We start from the raw sequence: 19,466 nt of genomic DNA on the forward strand, positions 1-19,466 counted from the left end.
AGTACTTACCTGATTACGAAGTTATTGGGTTTGAAACATATATAAAAAGAAGTATTATTTTTCTAAATTGTTCTCGGATTTATTGTTTGAGTGTGTGTCTCATTTATTGCCTCTTTGAGTACAACAAATGCTTAGCAGTACCCTCTGACAAGCCTAACTGCTTGCCAACATTACCACAAAATAGAGCATTAGTCTTATCTACTTTTGCATCAGCAAACAAATTGAGGATCAACTGGACTCTTGGTTGTTGAGATATGCAGGTCCAGCATTGTTTAAGGTTTTTTAGGCATAGGTGAGTACATTGAAATGGCATTGTTTCTCTATGGGTAGCCAGTGGAGCTCTCTGAGCTGTGGTGTGATGTGAACGTTGGTGGGGATGTCCAGGATGGGTCTGGCAGTGGGTTTCTGAATCGTTTGGAGCTTTTGAATGAGTTGGTTGGAAATGCCAATGTATAGAGCATTTCCATACTCCAGTCTGCTGGCTGTGAAGGCTTGGGTGCCTGTTCATCTTGTGAGCTTAGGGAACCACTTTAAGATTTGTTGATGCATTCCAAGTATGAGGAAACAGGAAGAGGTCACAGCATTCACCTGCTTGGTCAATGCACTGTACATGTTTCTTTCATAGATTGCAGTAGTGGGTCCTAGTTCTGCTGGCCACTAGGAGGAGTCTCACTGGGAGCTCTTGTTTCCAATATCAGTCTTGTCCGTGTTGAGTTTTAGCCAATTCTTCTCCAACCAGTTGGCCACGTTGATCATTGAGGTTGTGAAATTGGTTCTGGTGGTGTCGGTTTCTTAGTGAGGGAGAGGATAAGCTGGGTGTCGCCAGTGTAGGAAACTATGTTAATCATATGGGCTCTGATGATGCATGCGAGGGGCGCTATGTAGATGTTCAAGAAGGTCAGGCTGAGGGAAGATCCTTGTGAGACTCCACAGTTGAGCTGCGTGGGTTCGATAGTGTCTTGGGGGGGAGTCTGACTCATTTGGTTCTGTTGGAGAGGAAAGAGACAAGCAGTCTGAGAGCAGGGCCTTGGATTCTGGGGTTGTGGAGTCCTGTAATTATGGTGGCATGAGATATGGAGTTGAATGCTGCTGAGAGGTCGAGAAAGATGAGGGCAGGGGTTCCCCTCTGTCCAGGATGGTCCTGATGTCATCAGTAGCTAATATGAAAGTGGTTTTCATGCTGTGGTTGCTGCAGAATCCCAAATGAGTGATGTCTAGGAGGTGGTTCTGTTCAAGGTGGGTAGAGAGTTGCATGTTTATTGCTTTCTCCATGACCTTGGACAGGAAAGGCAGGAGAGAGATGGATCTGTAGTTGTTGTGTTCTTCTGAGTTGGCTGATGGTTTCTTCGGGAGGGCTTTGACCTCTGCATGTTTTCAGTTGCCGAGAAAGGTGCCACTGTGGATAGATGTGTTTATTATGGAGGTGAGGTTGTTGATCTGGGTTCTTCCCAGGTTTTAGATGTGGTGTGGGCACGGATCAGTGCATTAATTTGAGATTCACTAGTGTGAGTCTTTGTGCTCTTAGAAGCATTTACTGACTAGGCATTCACCAGTCTCTAGTGGGTAGCCTCCCTAGCACTGGGTGCCCCCCTGTTGCAGGTTCAGGGTCTAACGGCAGGCTCTGTGGGTGCAGCTAGGGCCCCCTGTAGGAAGTTGGCTCTGTATATGCTATTTCAAAGTAAGAAATAGTGTCCAAAGGCTCCCCTTAGAGATAAGACAGTGGCACAATTAGATAATTCAAATGCTATGTTTTGTGGTAGTGTGGTCGAGCAGTAGGTTTATCATAGGGTAGTGTTAAGCTTCTGTCGTACACACACTGGCAATAAATGAGGAACACATACTCAAAGACTTACTCCAGTCCAATAGGTTGTTATATAGAAAAATATATTTTCTTAGTTTATTTTTAGAACCACAAGTTCAAGATTCGAAGTAAACACATAAAATGCAAGGTACTTCATACAGGTAAGTTAGGAACTTTGAATTAAAGCAATATCTTATACAGTCTTTGTTAAAATGGCAATAAGCTATTTTAAAAGTGGACACAGTGCACAAACCAACAGTTCCTGGGGGAGGTAAGTAATGGTTAGATTGTGAGGTAAGTAAAACACTTACAAGTCTCAGTTCCTGGGCATAGGCAGCCCACCGTTGGGGGTTCAAGACAACCCCAAAGTTACCACACCAGCAGCTCAGGGCCAGTCAAGTGCAGAGGTCAAAGAGGTGCCCAAAACACATAGGTCTATGGAGAACAGGGGTGCTCCGGTTCTAGTCTGCCAGCAGGTAAGTACCTGTGTCCTCAGGGGGCAGACCAGGGGGGTTTGGTGAAGCACTGGGGGGGACACAAGTAGGCACACAAAACACACCCTCAGCGGCACAGGGGCGGCCGAGTGCAGTGTGCAAAGCAGGCGTCGGGTTTTAGATAGGAAACAATGGAGGGATCCGGGGGTCACTCTAGCGGTGCAGGAAGGCACAGGGGGGCTTCTCGGGACAGCCACCACCTGGGCTAGGCAGAGGGTAGCCTGGGGGTCACTCTTGCACTGAGGTTCGGTTCTTTAAGGGCCTGGGGGCTGCGGGTGCAGTGCTTGGTCCAGGCGTCAGGTCCCTTGTTACAGGCAGTCGCGGCCAGGGGGAGCCTCTGGATTCTCTCTGCAGGCGTCGCTGTGGGGGTTCAGGGTGGTCATCTCAGGCTTCTCACGTGGTCGAAGTCACAGGGGAGTCCTCCCTGTAGTGTTTATTCTCTGGATCTTGAGCCACAGGCGTCGGGTGCAGAATGTGACGTCTCACGCTTCCGGCGGGAAGAGTGAGTTCTTTGGAAGTTGCTTCTTTGTTGCAAAGATATAGCTGTCAATGAGCAGAACCACTGCTCACAGGAGTTTCTTGGTCCTGGGGGTCAAGGCAGTCCTCTGAGGCTTCAGAGGTCGCTGGTCCCTGTTGGATGCGTCACTAGTTGCAGGTTTTCGACTCTGGAGACAGGCAGGTAGGGCTGGGGCCAAAGCAGTTGTTGTCGTCCGTCGTCTCTGCAGGCTTGTAGGTCAGCAGTCCTTCTTTGTAGTTCAGGTTGCAGGAATCTGATTTCCGGGGTTTTGGGGTGCCCCTTAATACTAAATTTAGGGGGGTGTTTAGGTCTGGGAGGGCAGTAGCCAATGGCTGCTGTCCTGGAGGGTGGCTACACCCTCTTTTCGCCTCTTCCCTGTGGGGAGGGGGGACACATCCCTAATCCTATTGGGGGAATCCTCCAAAACTAAGATGGAGGATTTCTAAAGGCAGGGGTCACCTCAGCTCAGGGCACCTTAGAGGCTGTCCTGACTGGTAGGTGACTCCTCCTTGTTTTCCTAATTATCTCCTCCAGCCTTGCCGGCAGAAGTGAGGGCAGTGGCCAGATGGTCAGGCATCTCCACTAGCTGGGATGCCCTGGGGCTCTGTAACAAAGGGGGTGAGCCTTTGAGGCTCATCGCCAGGTGTTACAGTTCCTGCAGGGGGAGGTGTGAAGCCCCTCCACCCAGTACAGGCATTGTTCCTGGCCACAGAATGACAAAGGCACTCTCCCCATGTGGTCAGCAACTCATCTGGTTTTGGCAGGATGGTAGAAACTGGTCAGCCCCACACTAGAAGTCAGGTTGGTATTCAGGGGGCATCTCTAAGATGCCCTCTGGGTGCATGTTACAATGCACACTGCCATCAGTGTGCATTTATTGTGCTGAGAAGTTTGATACCAAAGTTCCCAGATGTCAGTGTAGCCATTATGGAACTGTGGTGTTCGTGTTTGACGGACTCCCAGACCATATACTGTTATGGCTACCCTACACTTACAATGTCTAAGGTTTTGCTTAGACACTGTGGGGGCATAGTGCTCATGCACATATGCCCTCACCTGTGGTATAGTGCACCCTACTGTTGTAGTTTGGACTCTTCCTCTGAGCAAGACTGCTGGTTTAAGGATGACAGTACTTTTGTTTGTAGGCGACTGAGTCTTTCCTACAACAAGTCGCAACTGTTGTCCCAACCTTACCGGCTCACTAGCAGCACCTCACCAGAAACACTATAGTAAAAGGTGATTTATGGCAGTCGTTTACGCATGGACTCAAAATAAGATATCTCAGGGAATGTCGTGGTTAAACGGAGATTACCCTTTTCTCACAGATATATTATGTCTCATACAAACAAAGGCAATAACACAGATGCAGTGAAGTTATAATAGTTTTTATTTAACATAACTGCAATTTGCGATAAGTTGCATGAACTGCAATGATTAGGATAATGAATATAGCAAGTAACAGTATTGTGAAGAAGAGAGTCATTGTTATGAAGACCCCCACCATTTTGCAATACATGAAAGAGATATATAAGATGGAATATGCCCTATTACCCTATTGTGAATAGGCCTAACCTCCTACCTAAAGGAGAGCTGGGTTTGCTAAACCTAATCTGCCAAAGCCATGTCCATGAGAGGAGCCCCCAACCCTCGTTACCTTGGAATGAGGTCTCTATCTCAAACTCCGTAGGGACACGAAGACTGGGTCAGCGTCAAGACGACTGCAACATCGGTATCAGCGATGGTGGTGATACCCTCTGATTATCTGTCTAAAGTGTGATGTATTTATACAGATCTACAAGGTCCCCTGACGTAAGTGTATTCCTAAACAATAGATAACAGGCATGCTTGGGACGGCAATTAATATCAACAATCCCTCGAAGGTATAGAGAGGGAAAATCACTAAGTGTGAACACCTACTGTTTGCTTGTCTTTGGTGCTTGACCTTGACGTCTTGGCGCGGTGACACTGATAATGTAACTCATAACAAGTGGCCTAACTATAAACAAGGCAGCCATCTTAGAAGAAATAAATAATTAAATGGGCTAAGACAGAGCAAGCTAAGTAGGTTAAAAGTCACTAGGTGACGGGGCACGAGTCTACAAGCTAGAGGCTAAGCTAACTCCTGCTATCCCATTAAAACGAACTAGGATTCACTACACCCTCCCCATTGCCGTAACAGGTACGATGAAGGTACAGGAACCCAAATGCTAAAAAATTGCTCCTGAACTAAAAGCTAAATGCTAAAATCAGCCCAAAAAGCATTTGCATGTGTTAAAAAATATGTTAAAACAAATCTCTTTAAAAATACATACAGAGATGTTAATGTCAACTATGGCAAGTACAGCGTGCAACAGCAAATGTCAATTTAATTGTATAGTTTGGAATCGGGAAATGGCAAGTCAATTCATCAAATTATGTGTTATACGCATGATCTTGAAGAATGTCATCAAAGTCACCAGTCAAGGATCTCAAAAATGAGTCAACATCGTCCGAAGTTAAGTCTAGTGCTGGGCGGACAAGCGGATCCACAGAGCAGAAGTGAGCCGTATTTCCTGGTGTATCGTTACTCGTTGCAGTGTCCTCATCCATGGTAGATCTCACAACGGAAGGCTCATAGGTGGCCTCGCGGAGCAACCTCAGTCTCAAGGGGCATGACCGTGTATGAACCCTCATCGGGGACATCAGCAGTTCGTGGTCCACGGGAGATGTTGGTGCAACAGCAAGACAGACCATAGGCAGATGTTCAAAGAGACACCATATGCAGCGGAAGACTGGTTGTACACACCAGAGAAGTGGCCGAAATGACAACGACCAGTCAAGCTCCAGTTCCACCAGCAAAGGTGCACCGAAGATCCGAACCATGCGCTCACGGCACAGTGGAGTTGGCTGTAGCAGCTCCATTGCTCTGTGTTGCTGGAAAGAAACAACCACTGCGAATCAGAAGAAATAGCAGTAGTAGTCCGCCAATTAAAGCCAAAATAATTGGAAAGCCACCAAACACACTTGAAAAGAGAGAATGGATGGCTGACGGGATGACTCAGAAGACAGTCTGGAAGATGGACACGAAACCAGACCCGACAGCCTTAAAGAAATGAACAATCCCAGTGGTGCTTGAAGCATTGAATATTCTGGATACCAGCTCTCCAAAGTGTTTGGGGAAATTGGTATTTAAAAGGGATTGTATCTCGGCTGATGATCTTGCAATCTGGAGAGCATACGTCTCTTTTGCGGATGTCAAGGCGACCTGTTTCTGAAACAACAGCGCCTTTAGCCTACTCAGCTTGTCATAATTCACATTAATAGTATCTATGTGGGGCCACATGTCAGATACTTTTATCTCTCGTGTGGGGGGAAACAAAACATGTTCACAACACGTAACACGTAACGACCTTCGTGACTGAGATTGCGTAGGCAATTCCAGGTCGCATGCCGCAACATCTTTGATCGTTCAGTACCACATAACTTCCATTGGAAAGTACATGAAACACTGGACGAATCAAGGGGACGGGAGTACCCCTTAGAAAACAGGCCAAATTTGCGACCCCCGCATTGCAAAGACTGTGAAGAGACACCTGTTTGCATATCATAGAATGACGAACAGCAGTCTCACATTCGCTGCCACTAAGAAAGACCTCTCTTTCACCGTTCAGACATCTATAATCAAAGGGCAACTCCCACTCTTCCTTAATAAAGCTATCTCGTAGCTGCTCATATTGTCCCACTGCAAGATGTTTCAGGCAGCTCGAGAAATGAAAGGTTGGAATCGGTAAATTGATAATGCCGTGTAGGAGTCAGATAGTTGAAGGACTCTCAGCTACCGTGAAGGGCAACTTATCTAATTTCTCTACTTGAAGCAGAGTGAAAGTAGCCTCCCTTTTAGCCATTGTCTCTTGTTCCCTGGAAAAATTAAAAGCAGTGAAGAATTCACTCCCATTAATATATCTCCATGGAATGTGGCCACTTTTCAGTGTCTGCAATGTCCAATCCAGCTGCATGATGGAACTTAGCTGTGTTTGCCCATGATATAACCGGGACAAGTCAGTCTGAGTGATATCAATAGCAGAAGACACTATATTCGATAGTGAATAAATTCTGTTGGACAGCGTGTTCATGCCACTGTCGACAACAGCTAATGTTTCCTCCAAATTTTCCTTATCTAGTTGCCTTAAACGCACAGCAGCCTCTATCTAGGAAAGTTTCCAAATGTCATTGTACATAGCATATAAAAAATGTTTCGAGCACCGTTTTCTAGGACCCAGCAGAAAATCCTGTAAGTCTATACTGTCAGAAAGAGTGTTCAGGTGTTTCTTAACCGCTGTTATCATGTTTGTTTGCACCCATTGCTGGCACAGCTTACCCACACTCTATGTTGTAACTATACCTGTATGTTGACCTGATATAAAGCGAGGGTCAGGCCTGTTTATTGAAAAAAAAACCCTGAAGAGTTCAAGAAATGCCTTTGACACTCATTAGTGTCGGTGGGCCATACCAACCACCCGCCGGGACTGGAAAGTGAAGAATTATAGGTACCAGCCTTAACCATTGCATCTAGCCTATCCTCTGTGACATTAAGGAAGTGTTGCCAATCTTTAAATTTTGCCAGAGTAGGGATACTGGGCGTATTTAGATCTCTAATTTTTGCTAACCCCAGACAAGATGTCTGCTCAATAGTATCATTTAAGAAAATAATTTGCACAGGAATCAGGCATGCTCGAAACAAAGCTTCCCTACCCTGTATCTGCCAATCTTGTGTTCCCCATACACTTTTTAAGTCAATAGTGCTCTTCCAATATTCGTAACCCTCAATCGAGAGCCGTGAAACAAAAGGATCTGAATAAATCAGTTTTGTATCTTCCCAATTTGTGCCGGAGGTATTTTAAAATAATACGACTGCTTTTTTTGGTATCATGCCCAAAAAAGTATGTAAATTTATCGCGATAATACTTTGGACTCCCCACCTGTGGTGTCGAACAGTGTTCCCACTGTGTGTAGTTCAAGAGAAGCCTATATCTAGTGGCACGGTGTACGTAGTGATGTCCCCAATTGTTATAGCAGAACATTTCCCCATAATTCATTGTATAATCATATACATCAACACTTTCAAAAGCAGAATAGTCCTTCATTTCAGTTAGCATGGAATCAACTGTTTGGACATCCCAATCATCAGAGACAACATTAGGTGTAATAACATCAGACATTGAAATTTTGAACACGTATGGTATTTGAATAATCTCTGTAGGCCCGTATATATCGAATGGAACTTTGTCCCACACAATCCCATCAGTAACTGGTATTGCTGTAATATTTACAGGGGACAAATCTCTACGGACCTTATGTGAAGAATGATGTGGTGTTAAAATTTCATCAACAGGCTCCACTGAGGAGCGATCAGGAATATAGTGACCATTTATAAGCAAAAAGAAAACAGTCACAAAACCAATCCATAAAAATAATGCGATAAATGTCAAACAGAACCATAAATAGTTCGATGGGTAGATCAAATAGTTCTTCTTAAGCCACCAATACAGCTTACTACTTTTTGAAATGTTGTCAATCACTGTAGAGGATGAATCCGAAGAAAAATCATCAATGTCAACAAAATAGCCAGAGGTAGTCTCTGCAAACACAGGAGCCGGCACATGCTGATCCACCGCCAGTGGAGGCTCTTGATAGACAACGTCATTAGTCGTGGAAGTGTTCGTGTAAAACACAGCCAAATCTTGAAGCGGGGTGGTCACTGAAGATGTGACCGGAACAAACAAAAGCTCATTTTCCGCCCTCCCCATGGTCGAGGAAGTGTCTGGAACAGCAGTCGACATAGTTGCATAGTCAGTAGTGATGTTCATCCTACTATGTAGATGGATGTCCTGTTGGGTAGTGCGAGGTGATCGGGAACCACCCAAGGGACCTCCTGGTCTACTGTGAAGGATCGGCCACATGGTGTAATTTGATGTCATCAATGGAGATGAATCTGTTCGATTTAGAACCAGACAGTGGTGGTAAGAGGACAGTCCTGGTGCCTTTTATTCCCAAGACTGGTACAGGTGCTCTGTATGATGGACCCAACTCCTTCTTTACAGCGACCTTCTCACAAACCAGATCCCCAACGTTAGGAATCCAGACAGGTCGAAGTTTTCGCCAATTCCCTTATTCCTAAGGTGGCAGCACTTGCAGATGATTTATCATCACAAAATTGTTGAAGCTTCTGTAAAACAGTGAGACGTTCTTTTATGTCAAATGGTGTTTCTGCTGCCACCATACCAGGGGCATCAAGATCTGGGACATACATAGGTATCCCAAAGAGAACCTCATATGGAGAGCGTCCCCCCAAGGACCGTCTTGGCAGATTATTCAGTGCTCTCTGGACCCCATATAGGTGGTGTAACCAACTACGGCCTGAACCTAATACTCAAGCTGTTAAGGACTGCTTTAGATCACGATTCCGCCTCTCCACGACCGAATTTCCCTCGGGATGGTATGGTGAGGAGTAATGGAGTACAACACCCATCGTCCCCATGGTGTCCCTGAATGCTTTAGAGGCAAATGCAGGGACCTGGTCTGAATGGAATGCTGCAACCACATATGTACCGATAAAGATCAGCAAATCTTTTATAACAGTCCGGGTGTCAGCCGACCGCTGTGGCCATACCCACAGGAATCTAGAACAGGAATCCACAGCCACTAAAATGTATTTGTATGCACCATCAGGCTGTGAGGGACCAAAATGGTCTAGGTACACACACTGAAGTGGCTTATCTGACACTAAGAGGGATGTCTGCGGAGGGCGTTTGATATTAGAGCCCTTAATCTGATTGCAAATGTCACAGCAAAGGACACACTGCTTAGTTTGTCTGCATAGACCAGGCCACCAGTATCGTTGCTGTATAATTGTTATCATGGCCTGTATACCAGCATGTGCAGAAGCGACACCCTCATATGCGGCTGTAATCAGCTCTAATCTCTGGTCTTCATTGGGGATCACTCGATCTCCAACCCCAGGAATCGTTGTATGAGCAACATTCTGTGCACTGATATGGTAAGTATAGTTTGTAGGGTATCCTTTCGGAAGGGTCTTGCCTGCAGCCGAAGCTTTAACGGCAATCAGTATTTCATTATCCAACCTCGTCCGAGAACGAGTCACTGCAGCCACAGAAGCCGTAGCTACTGATGCTTTGGCCGCTTCATCAGCCAACGTGTTACCGGCAACGTGTATTCCTACACGTTGGTGTCCTAATGCATGAACTTCATGGACACATGGTAGCTTATCCTTTAGATCAGCCACCCTTCCCCACAATATTTTGTGTTTAATGGTGTTCCCTTTAGAATCCCTAAACCCGTTCAGCTTCCAATGATTTAGATATTCATTGTATGACTGGACGCAGTAATATGAATCACAGACTATCAAAGTCTGGCTTCCTGTCTCAGTATGTTCAAGCGCTAGAATAAGAGCTTTAAGCTCAGCCAACTGGGCTGTGCAGTCCCCTAAGGTCTGCGTGTAGGTATTGCGAGGGTGGAAAACTCCATCTTCCATCACTCCGCACATGGCTGCGCAAGCTGCAGAGTATTGATGTTTAGTACCTACAGCCGGTTGTGCTGATCCGTCAGTATAAATGATAGTATTATAACTGTCTAATGGCAAGATATTTAGAGGAGCGGGGTACTCCTGTTCATACTGGAGAAATTCTTGTGTCTGAAGTCTTGGATCGAATACATAATCGACATCAGTGGTGGTCAGAGACGTTGCCCATAGAATCCAGCGTGGATGTAATGCCTTAGCGTCTGGAACGCTCGTTTTAGTGACAGCCTCTAAGGCCGGCACAGGGGAGACAACAATAATGCGCTTCCCCTGGGCAAGTAGCCTCTCTTTTATGACGGCCATCTGAACTGCTGTCAGAATCTTTTCTGTAGGTGCAAAACATTGTTCAGCATTTGAATATAAATGTGATTTATATGTTATCGACACTGTGTCATCCTCATTAAAGGTGACATAAGTAAATCCAAGGGCACCAGCAATTATTCTGATGACCAAATTTGTTTTATTGTCACGTGTGTGTAAGTGTTTAGCTTCTAGCATGTCCCGTTGCATATCTCTAAGGATGTGTGTGTGTTCAATCGTCCATCGTCTGCTAGAAAAAGTGGGCTGAATTAAGTCATAAAGTGGCTTGAGGCGTTCTGCATAATCTGGAATGTATGTTCTGCCAAAATTGAAGAAACCCAGTAATGACTGTAATTTCTTAAGTGTGTTTGGAGGCTGTAGTTGAGCACACTTTTCTAGAAAGTGCGGGCCAGGCTCTTCCCTTCGTTTGATAGCTCATATCCCAGGAGCAACACACTAAGAAAGGCTATCTTGCTTTTCTTAAAATTAAATTTATAACCGAGGTCTGCAAATCCAAAAATTATCCGATCGACCCTCGCAAGATGAATGTCGAGGGCGTTGTCAGTGAGATAGATATCATCCACATAGGACAATGCATCGGAATCAATCTCGTGCAAAATTGATGTTACACGGGCTGAAAACAGACCTGGGCTATTTTTATAGCCTTGAGGCAAACGACAAAAGCATTTCTTAGAGCCAAATGAAAATGCACTTAGGTCCCTACTTTCATATGCTAAATTCTGGCAGAAAAATCCATTAGATATATCCAATGTAGTTTTATATTTTTTACGCACTATATTGTTTATCAGTGCTGTGCTGTGTGAGTTTTGTATAGCATATGTGCGTGTATGACTATTTAAGTGTTGATAATCAACCACTATTCTACATGAATGATCTGGCTTTGCAACGGGGAATAATGGATTATTTATCGCAGACGTACAGGGCTCAATTGCTCCCTGGTACTCAAGTTGTGATAGTATCTCCTTCACTGGAGCTTTTGCTTCATGTTTAACAGGGTATTGTGGCTGCGGTTGGGGTGTAGACCTAACGGGAATAATATGACAAGGAGACTCCTTGGCCCAACCTACATGATTACGGTATAGTGCAGGTGCCTGCGCTAAAGCCCATTCAGCAGCATAAGCTTCTTTTGCTGCTTCCGGAACAAGATCGGAGAAAGAAGTCAAAATGACATCTTCCTCATGCGGGAGCTTGCGGACGTGTTCAGGTGGCCAGTCTCTCTCGGCCAATAGGATATCACTAGTAAGTTCATCCCAAAATATTACACTAATAGTGCTTTCACATCTCCCTCTATCTGAATGGTTAAATCATAAGCCCTGTCAGGGGGGAAGAACGTGGCCATCCGCTGTTTCAACCGTGATGTAATCGCTAGTTGCTGTTGCATCCAGATGATCTTTCAGACTCCGGCGACATATCGTGACCTCTGCCGCGCTGTCCAACAGAGTCACTGCCCACCTCTTGTTCCTCAACAGTGTTCTCAATACTACTGGCATTTTAACTGTCAGTGCTGCCACCTTCTTCTTTTTAAACTGTGGCTTTTGCTGAGGAGTCTTTTCTTCTTCTTTAATGGTAGACTGTGGTGAGTCTTTCTTTTCTTTCACGTATTCTGGACGTCGATCTTTACGGCCCCCTCTCTCACTACGTCTATCCGGTGCGTCCTGAAAGGAACGAGAGGGACGTGAATCAGTATATCTGTCTGGAGTTCTAATTTGCTCCCTGTTTCTGAGATTATACCTCCTTTCGGAGTTCTCCGGGTGTGGAGAATCAGCTCTCTTATTTCTTCTTTCTTTGAAATCTTTTTGTTTGTCCCAGCGCTTTTTAGAGCCCTCTTGTGCCTGCTTCGTACCCTCCTTATGGGTGGTATTTTGTAACTCCAATTTTTTAGGTTTGGCTCCCAAACTATCCCGTCCTATAATAGTATAGGTATCGGAAATTATTTTCGGTAGCTGTCTCTCCTGTTCCTGGTTTGGAGTTTCCCGGAGACGCTGGCGAATTGCCAGTGCTACCGCTTCCCCTTTAATATTACTCAGTATGATTGAGGATATGGCGTCAAAGTTCCGCATTAACTTCATCCCCAGATCCAGGGCTGGTGCAGCCCCATGCTCATTCTGTATTTGTTTTAACACTTCCGGTAAATTGGCAAGTGTCAGGGTACCATGTGTGGTATTATAAACGGCAGCGAAGACCGTACCCCATGTGGCACAGTCATCCACCGAGGGAACCATCCCAAACAGCAAGCACATTGTGAGCAATCTATGTTTTTCCTGTGGTCCGTATGGGGAAACACAGCTTCCAACTGATTAGTTTTCTGGGCTATCCAGAACAGTATTTTTTCCCGTTCCGTGGGCACTTTACCCATGATAGTATGTATTGTTTGTGGATTAATCCCAGTAGTCAATTGATAACCACCAGCTACTGGCGGTGCTGGGCGCGCTGGTGTTGTGTTCAATGTTCGCATTACGAACTGAACCAATCGTCTGTATAATGCCACTAATTCATTATATAAAACTCGTAAATCTGATATCGGCATATTCTGTATGTCTTTGTGAGATGTATATGTGCCGAACATAGGCCAGGTAGGTCCCTCATTACTTAAGGGACCTAACCTCACTCTTCGTAGGACATGTGGTAGGGCGCCTTCAAACCAGTCCTGATGCTCTTGATATGTGAGTGATATTTCATGATACTGGTATGCTTCGTACCGTACAGGTACGTTCGCAACTTCATATGTGTGAAATGTGTGCGTTCTTTGGTCAACCTCAGGAAAGGTGACCCAACAGTAAAATGTTTCTGTTTGGTATGCTTCAGTTGCTTCTATTATCAGAGTAACATCCCCACCCTCGTCTGTAAGGCCATGCGCTAATAAATGTTGTGTAAGTGCATGTCTAGCATTTGCAGGAATGTCTATGGTATTAGCCATAGTTGTTTAGAGAAACGGAACACCAAATAGGGGAAGTCTTTTACTTTTTATGAGTTTGAGCTCGAACAACTTACAGCTTAATTAGGTGTTACCTGTTCAGCTGAGGAGGAATCTCCCAAAGACCACGGACCCATAAGAAACTGCCTCCACTCTAGGCAAGCTGTTTTCAGAGCTAATAACTCTCTTTCTAGTACAGAGTACTGTTGTTCCGATGCAGAGAGTACATGGGACAAATAGAAAACAGGATGTTCAAGACTGTCATCTTCTTGTTGTTGGAGTAAGGCAGCTCCGATGGCTCTTTCGGAAGAATCTGTAATAACAATACATGGTTTGTTGGTATCTGGGTGTCTCAATATAGGAGCTTGAGTGAAAGCCTTCTTTAGACCTTGAAAAGCTATTTCAGCTGCCCTAGTCCAAACAAAGCCTTTCTTTAAATTCTCCTTCTTTAATGTTTGAGTTATGAGGCTGGTTTGTTTTGAAAGTCTAAGATAAACTGCAGATAAAAATTAGCCAATCCTAGAAAACATTGTGTTTCCTTAATAGAAGAAGGAGAAGGCCAATCTAGGATGGCTTGTACCTTTTTGTCAGAGTCAGATTCCTCAGGATTTGTGTCTTTGTTCTGTTATGATTTATTGTTGACAAATAACACTTCAAATATCATACTCAAAAGGGAAAAAGAAGATCAGCATGAAAGACAATCTAAAAAGGAAAATTGTTTTAGACATGCAAAGAAAACAACTACAAGGACATTTAAACACTTATCCAATATTTATTATAAGGAAAGTAATATGCAAATATTCAATAATATATTCACAAGATACTATCTAAGAAGAAATATAAGTATCCTTCATATATGATTATCTAATAATTAAAATATAATGTAAAATCTACAATCTCTTTTAGTTAACATCTTTTTGTCCAAGATTGCACAGTGAATTTAAAACTATAACTTTTCAACTCAGTATAAGCACATGTGAATCTTTCTTCTTGAGAACACAGTGAATTCTAATATTAAATCTTTCCAAATTGAACGCGCGCGTGTATTGATTCTTTTCTTAAAACAAACAAAGAATTAAAAAAAGAAGTCTTTTTTTTTTTTTAAATGAGCGCACGCGTGCAAATGTGTCTTATCTTTTGTATACTTAAAACGTGTCTGTTCAAACATTCAAGAATAACACAATTCAATTCTGTTGGAACAATCTTTGAAGTCTGAAAATGAACGCGCTTCGTTTTACCTAAAAGAATCCTTTCAAAAAAATATGTTGCACAAGAACGAACGTATAATAACAACTAATCCCCAGGGCATATCTGAACTAAATAAAATAACACAAAGCTTCGGTTATTCTAACAAGCAATGTTGCTAAAGGTCAAACACTCGGCTTCGGTTCAGATTTTAACTAAACAATGTTACTGAAGATTAAATAGTCGACTTCGATTCATTTCCTTAAAACAAACAATGTTACCAAATATTAAACGCTCAGCTTCGGTTCCGTCTTTAAAATAAACAATGTTACTAAATATGAAACACTCGGCTTCGGTTCTGTCTTCAAAACAAACAATGTTGCTAAATATGAAACACTCGGCTTCGGTTCAGTTTTTTAAACAAGAAATGTTCCTTAAGAGTAAACACTCTCACCACAGCGAGTCCGTCCACTCGCTTCTAGGAATTCCAGAGGCCCTCTATTACACGGCAGCGGATCAAAAGGGCAAAATCCAGGCAGGAACTGCAAAACTAAATCCAACCCAGGCAAGGTCCAAAATAGTAAGCACAGGAACCTGGGTGTGGTCGGTTTTTGTAGCAGAACCACCCCCTCAATCATGAATATTCCAGAAAGAACTACACCCTTAATCATGAATACTCCAGAAGGATGCTGGGAATTATAGTTCCATCAACATAGACATCGTGGATTTGAGCAATTTAACCACCACCGAGCACTCTTGTTAAACAAATGCATTCTTCCACATGAATAAGGAGAAGAATGTTTTTTAGTAGAACAAAGTGTGTGGCAAGGACGTTTGGTAGGAGAGATACTATGCTTAGAGATATGATCACGCCAAAGTCTGACACTTTTCTTGGTCCATAGCTATGCCAGTGGGACTTAGATGATAACCCAGATATTTGACTTCAGTCTTGTCAAACTCACACTTTTCTGGTTTACAAGACAGTTGATGTTCCCGGAGTCTTTGGAGGACTTGTTTCACGTGAGAGGAATGCAGTTCAGGACGTCTAGAATAAATAAGGATATTATCTAAGTAGATGACAACCGTTTGGTTCAAAAGATCAGAAAACACAGAGTCCATAAATCTTTGGAAAATGGAGGGGGCATTAGTGAGACCAAAAGGCATAACTCTGTACTCATAGTGACCAAATGGGGTCCTGAAAGCTGTCTTCCACTCATCTCCTTCTTTAATACGTAAAACGTGGAAGGCTCCCCGTAGATCCAGTTTGGTAAATCGTTGAGCCCCTCTGACTGCCTCTAATATATCCTTGATGAGGGGCAAAGGATAACGGTCTTTTATAGTTATCTTATTTAGGCCTCGAAAATCCAGGCAGGGACGAAGATCCTTCGTCTTCTTGGGTACAAAAAAGAGGGGAGCCCCTGCCGGAGAGGACGATGGTACAATAAGACCGCTATGTAAGTTTTCTTCCAGATACTCCTTTAGAACTTTCCTTTTGGGTTCTGTGAGTGAATACATCCTCCCAAAGGGAACGATAGTTCCAGGTTCCAAGGGGATAGTACAATCGTAATCTCGATGTGGGGGTAACACAGGTCTGGATGGTTTTTGAAACACATCTTGAAATTCTAGATAGTGATCAGGGACTCCTTGGACTGTATTGATGGAACATCCGGTAGTAATTTCAGTAGGCATCAATCTCTTAGGTGACCAATATGTGTCTGAAGCAAAGCAGTTCTCATGACAAAACTGTGAGGACAAGGAAATAGTCTGGGTTTCCCAATTTACATAAGGATTATGTCTTATGAACCACGGAATTCCTAAAATGATAGTATGGTTGGGGGATGACATGAGATCAAAGGAGATGTGTTCTTGGTGATTACCTTCAGCATCTTGAAAGAACTCTCCAACCCCAGTGCCAACATCAATGACATCCCTTCATCCCAAGAACTCTGCAACGCACTGTCCACCTTCTTCCACCGGAAGATCACCGACATCCACGACAGCTTTAACGCCACTCCCACGCCAGACCCCCCCCCGAACACTCAACCTGTGCAAACCACCTGACCTCCTGGACCAACGTGAACGACACAGAGGCACGCAAGATCATGAACTCCATCCACTCAGGATCTCCGTCAGACCCCTGCCCTCACCACGTATACAACAAAGCTGACTCGACCATCGCCCCCCAACTACGGAAGGTCATCAACATCTCCTTCGAAACAGCGACATTCCCTGAAAAATGGAAACACGCCGAAATCCGTGCCCTCCTCAAGAAGCCCAAAGCAGACCCCAACGACCTCAAGAACTTCCGACCCATCTCCCTGCTCCCTTTCCCAGCAAAGGTGATTGAAAAAATCATCAACAAACAACTAACCATCCACCTTGAAGACAACAGCATCCTAGACCCCTCCCAGGCCGGCTTCAGATGAAACCACAGCACCAAAACCACCCTTCTCGCCGCCACAGACGACATCAGACGCCAAATGGACAACGTCGAAACATCAGCCCTCATCCTCCTGGACCTATCTGCCGCCTTCGACACAGTCTGCCACCGCACCCTGAAATCACGCCTCCACGAAACCGGAATTCAAGGTAAAGCCCTCGACTGGATCGTCTCATTCCTCTCCGGAAGAACCCAGAGAGTCCCCCCCCTTCCGCTCCGAAGCCACTGACATCATCTGCGGCATCCCCAAGGCTCATCCCTCAGCCCGACGCTGTTCAACATCTACATGGCCCCCCGCGCTCAAGTGGCCCGACAACACAACCTCAACATCCTCACCTACGCCGACGACACCCAGCTTATCCTCTCACTCACCAAAGACCGCTAAAACCAACCTCCACGAAGGAATGAAATCTATCGCCGATTGGATGAGAAGCAACCGTCTGAAACTGAACTCGGACAAGATGGAGGACCTCATCCTCGGACCCACTCCCTCCGCCTGGGACGACTCCTGGTGGCCCACCCCACTAGGAACCCCGCCGACACCATCCGACCACGCTCGCAACCTGGGCTTCATCCTCGACTCCTCCCTCACCTTGTCTAAACAGGTCAACGCAGTTTCCTCCTCCTGCTACAACACACACCGCATGCTCCGCAGAATCTACAAGTGGATCCCGACAGAAACAAGAAGAACAGTGACACAGGCCCTCGTCAGCAGCAGGCTGGACTACGGCAACGCACTCTATACAGGCATCCCAGCAAAAGACCTACTACGCCTCCAACGTATCCAAAACGCCTCCACCCGGCTGATCCTCAACGTACCCCGCCACAGCCACATCTCCCACCACCTGAGAAACCTTCACTGGCTCCCCGTGGACAAAAGGATCACTTTCAAACTTCTTACCCACGCTCACAAAGCGCTCCACGACACCGGACCAGCCTACCTAAACAACAGACTCAGCTTCTACACCCCCACCCGTCAGCCCCGTTCCACTAACCTCGCCGTCGTCCCCTGCATCCGAAGAAAGACCTCCAGCGGCAGATCCTTCTCATACCTCGCCGCCAAAACCTGGAACACCCTCCCCACCAACCTGCAACAGACTCAAGACCTACTCACCTTCAGAAGACTCCTCAAGACCTGGCTCTTCGACCAGTAACACCAGCTCTCCCTCCCCCCCAAGCGCCTTGAAACCCTCACGGGTACGTAGCGTGCTTTATAAATTTAATGATTGATTGATAAACTTATTGTCAGGGTGGTAGTATCAACTGGACCAGAGGATGTTAAGGACCCATCCACTGTGTGCACTTGTTCTGGAATTTCTTTGGGTCGTGTTGGTATTTGTTGAGTAGTGGCCCAAGTCTTATCCATGTACATGCCACTAGCACCACAATCAAGTAAAGCCATTGTTCTTGTTTGACGGCCATCCGGTAACTGTAACATCACAGGTAACATAAACAAAGTCATGGCATTGTCCTTGAATGAACTGATGGAAGGTATAGCCGATGATCCCGTCCCCTCCCTTCTTACAGAGGACGGGAAGTGGCGTTTCCCGATGGCCTCTGAGGACGAACGGGGCAGGTACGAAGCATGTGGCTGGCAGCACCACAATACAGGGACAATCCTTTCTTACGTCTGTCTTCCCGCTCGCTAACGGAAAGTGGGCCTCGAGTGGTGTCCGCTTTCTGCTTGCATAGGTTCACCCTCTATGTCTTTGGTGGGAGGACGAGGTTCCTCGGAACGATGCAGAAAGACCCGTGAAGTGCTTGGCTGGGAACATCCTCTACTCTTTCTCTTCTCCAATTGTCGTTCTTGGAGACGGTATTCAATGGAAAGAGCTTGATCCATCAGACCACGAAGATCTTCAACTCGGGTGGAGTGTACTAACTCATCTTTTATTTCTTCTTTAAGTCCTCTACGGAATAAAGTCACCAGAGTTCGTTCCACCCAGGTGGTCTCCGCCGCTACCTGTCGAAAGCGAGTAATATATTGAAGGACATCTTGTGAGCCTTGTTGGATGTCACATAAGGCTTCTTCCGCAGAGGCCTCCAATCCTGGACGACTAAACATCTATTTAAACCGATTCACGAAGGCGGAATAGTCCAACAATACCGGGTCATTGGATGATACCATCGGGGTTGCCCAGGCCAAGACAGGACCAGATAATGCACTGATACGATATCCCACCTTTGTCCTGTCATGGGAGAATTGGGTAGGTCGGAA

The 19,466-nt window shown here is 45.2% G+C and overlaps 1 long non-coding RNA gene across 2 annotated transcripts in view; it reads right to left on the minus strand.

Annotated features, from left to right (window-relative positions):
• Window positions 1-19,466, minus strand: part of LOC138299349 (uncharacterized) — a 110,817-nt gene that overhangs the window by 19,886 nt on the left and 71,465 nt on the right. The window contains exon 1 of one of the 2 annotated variants that reach the window (XR_011204742.1): window positions 15,263-15,353. The exons of the other annotated variant lie outside the window; for it this stretch is intronic. This is a non-coding gene — a long non-coding RNA (uncharacterized lncRNA). Of the gene's footprint in view, window positions 1-15,262; window positions 15,354-19,466 lie in introns of those variants that run through there. 2 annotated transcript variants of the gene reach the window in all.

Source organism: Pleurodeles waltl, chromosome 1_2 (assembly GCF_031143425.1).
Source record: "Pleurodeles waltl isolate 20211129_DDA chromosome 1_2, aPleWal1.hap1.20221129, whole genome shotgun sequence".
NCBI lineage: Eukaryota > Metazoa > Chordata > Amphibia > Caudata > Salamandridae > Pleurodeles > Pleurodeles waltl.